General features: G+C 31.1%; 1 non-coding gene across 1 annotated transcript; it reads right to left on the bottom strand.

The window, feature by feature from the left end:
- Window positions 1–3,386: 3,386 nt before the first annotated feature.
- On the bottom strand, window positions 3,387–3,473 carry LOC143595381 (small nucleolar RNA R21). Its single transcript, XR_013146514.1, has one exon. It is a non-coding gene; the product is annotated as a small nucleolar RNA R21 (small nucleolar RNA).
- Between the last annotated feature and the right edge of the window lie 283 nt (window positions 3,474–3,756).

The following is a 3,756-nucleotide window of genomic DNA, read 5'->3' as shown; positions in this document are numbered from 1 at the left end:
CAACATATATATAATACACACCCCTTATTTCCTTTATTTGTTACTTCACCGACTTTGGTTGGTTAAGTTTCGAATGTCATAAGGCAAGGCTTCATGGAGGACTTCGTGTTCTTGATATATATTTACACACACACAACTTATTATACATATCACTTATGACTAACTTCTAACCCTTTAGTTTGTTCATCTTATTTACAAGTTCCATGGTGTGGGTTTGTATAAGACTAACCTCGGTTTAACCGAAACTAGTCCAAACCGGAAACCGAACTTTTGTTTACTAGTTTTGTTACAATATGTTGTTTAAACATGTTTATTGCTAGATTTGAGTTTCAAAAATCATTTTTACAAGTTCTTTGATATTAAGCATATGGAATCCATCTATGAACTCGTTGGGAGATGGAAACCGAACTAAACCGAAACTTTTGCTTAAAAGACTTGTAGTTAACTTTTTTTGTTGTAAAATTTAAGTTTTCTTCATTTATAAACCAATATACAAGTTCTATGATATTTGGGCATGTAGAAACTATCTATGAACTATTTGTGAGATGGAGACCGAACTATACTGACTTTTACTCGCTTAAGACACACAAGTGTGTTTTTAGCTATCAAGACTTGTATATTTCTTTAAAAAATAGTTTACAAACTGATTTTAATTATTTTCTTAAGTACTTGGAATAGTTGGATCCAACTTGATCTCATAACATAGCTTGAACCGACAAAACCGAACACTCGCTTAACGTGCGTTGTTAGTTCTAAACAATAGATCTACATACTTGGTTAAGTGTTAGTATGTTTTAATGAGTTATCTCATAACAATTAATATTTTGGAAAGTTGACTTTGGGTTTGACCATTTGTCAAGACCCGAACCGACAACCCGAACACTCGTTAAAAAACCCGTTTTAGTATCTTTAGCCTAATGGAACTTGCATTTTAGCATTTTCCCCACCTTATTACTTAACATTGGTTAAGTAAATATTAAGGTTAGATACTTTAACCCGATTTTGAGCAAACTTACATTTTTTAAAAGGGTTATTATTATAAATTCTTAAATAGTTACATTTTAAACCTTGAACTTTAATTGATTAGTTTTTGCAACAATTATTTTATTTAAAGATCTTCAAGACAACCTTTCTAAATCCAAGACTTTCTTTTATTTAGGCTTCATACGTTAAACTCGTCATTCCGGTAAATCTCCAAATAATCAATCTTTCAAGTTTATTACTTGAATGTGAGTAACTTCATACCCTGTTTTCTATCTTTTATTTTGGGGGTGACATTTCAACTTATCTAAACTAAATGTTTTATACTTGGGTCTTAAACCACAAACGTTGTTGTATACCTTACTTGAATAATTGCTCGATTTGGTGTTCTATGCTTATTTGACTATGTGTTTATCGCTTTTGGATGGTGGAACTATAAATCCTAGACCATTTGGCAACCCCTCATGGCAAGGTGTCGTTAACGTAATGCAATTAACGATAACTATAAAATCCTAAATTATTTGGCAACCCCTTATAGTTGGGTGTCGCTAACTTGTTAGCGATAACTATTTATCCAAGTTTATAGCTATTATTTATGGTTTTGTATACTAGTTTTGTGGCTTTTCATACTATATATCTATTGTTCAAACTTATGAATTGCTCACCAACCTTTGTGTTGATAAACTTTATTTTATGAAATGTTACAGGTTTGCATCTAGGTTGATTATGGAGTTCGGTGAAGAAAACGTCACAAATACCGTTAGGATATTAGCAAAACTGAACAATATTTAATTTGCTATATTTTGTTATATTTTGTTGTATTTGAGTTATGAATATTTGGTTATGTGACATTTTCGATGATGTGAAATGAAATGAGTTTGTTAAATATTGTCGCTTTAAATAGTGTCATGCGCTTATGAGCAATCGTTGCACCCCGGCATGTTCCGCCGCCTTTGGTCGGGGTGTGACAAACTCCAATAGTGCTTCTTTTCCACCTACAAGAAGACCACATTATGCACATACTTGCCTAAAGATTTCCAAAGATGTGTGTGGCTCAAAAAAAGGTGGTTTGTATTTTCCTACACCCCTTGACAAAACTTATAAGTAACCGGTTATGCATTCTAATCTTTATCGCAAATTCTCATTGCTTGCAACCCACATTAACTCATTAATCCTACAACCAGGTGTGAGCAATGGCGTAATAGTTAATCCAACCAACTTCAAAACCAACAAAACCAAACCGAATTAACAAATAACCAAAAATTGGTTATTTTGTATAGAGAAAATTACTATGTTGTGTCCCTGTGGTTTCAGGGTGAAGGCATAATGAGTCCTTAAAGGAAAATTTGAACTGGTTGGGTCTATGTGGTTTAAAAAATAAACCTTTTGAGTCCCTATCTAATGTGGAATTACTAGTTTACCCTTTTTTATGATCCATATGAGTCTCTTGGTTAAGTGACTACTAAGTTTTAGTCCATCTTTATAAATTACTTCCAAATAACATAATTAACCTCCAAACTATAACCAATTAAGCCATAATCAACTAACCAAACCATAAACAAACAAAACCGAACATTTTTTTTTAACAAAAATAAGAAAACGGAACTTTTTTTTAACAAAAATAAACGGACCGAACTAATTTTTTTTAACAAAAATAGACAAACCAGGCTTTTTTTTAACGAAAATACGAGCCCACATTCGCCACTATTGCATGCATATTTCATATTATTAGCTTCTAGGTCCATAATCCCATGTTTTACATCCATGTTTTATGTTTCAGTTGTTTATTGCTTAGTCTATAAAAGGGTTTGATTAGATTTAAGGAAATGAAAAATATGATAAAAAGTTATTTCAATACCTAATTTCTTTTTTTGTTCTTTGGAGTGTTTGCCTGCTACAAAAGACAATCTATCACCATCTGTTAATTAACTAAACAGAACCATTAACATACAATCTATCACCATCTGTTAATTAACTAAACAGAACCATTAACATTTTCATACCGCATAACACCGATTCATATTTTGTACCCCTTTTCATGAAATTTTCATGTAATTCAATAAAAAATTTAGCCCTCACTTCACTTCACTAATTCTCTTTGTACACAAACTTTCGGACTTCACTGTTAAGTTGCATATTGTAGTCTTATGTAAAGTTAGCTCGTAAATTATTCAACTTAATTTTAAGAGCAATTTGCATTCATTTTTATCTATCTTAAATTTTCAGATTATATTGTGTTTAACTGACTACCAAGTGAGCAAAAACAAGCTTGATTAAGCATATTTTACATATCTTTGTTAACAATTAAAATTAATTAAGATTTAAAGCATATAAATCTAATAGTCAAACTCAGAAACTGAACCGTACGAAAAAAAAAATAAGAGATAATTAAACAAGAAGTGGATTTGCCCTCAGAAGATAATATTCATCCCTCTATGGGATCAGTTCACTACTTTTAACGTTTTAATTTATTTGAGTTCATCATTGGGCACTAAATCCACAAAAAACTAAATAAAATAATAATAATAATAAAGCAATGAAAAATCAGGAAGAAACACAATCAAAATATCGAAATGAAATAAAACATGGATTAAATAACGAAATCATTTTCTCATTGAATTGAAGAATAATAAACATACGTTTAGACAAGTTTATGGTTAAAGATAAGCCACACTTGTACAGAATGACGGCCACAAACCCTAAAGAGTTTAGTTTCATCAAGAAGCTAATGTGATTAAATATTTATAGGTGAATGTCGGATGATCCACTACCGAT

Source organism: Bidens hawaiensis, unplaced genomic scaffold (assembly GCF_021521415.1).
Source record: "Bidens hawaiensis isolate Kalapana, Puna unplaced genomic scaffold, B.hawaiensis_p1.1 tig00044942_1, whole genome shotgun sequence".
NCBI classification, from domain to species: Eukaryota; Viridiplantae; Streptophyta; class Magnoliopsida; order Asterales; family Asteraceae; genus Bidens; species Bidens hawaiensis.
The sequence above is the reverse complement of the archived record's forward strand: the minus strand, read 5'-3'. Positions and strand labels throughout refer to the sequence as shown.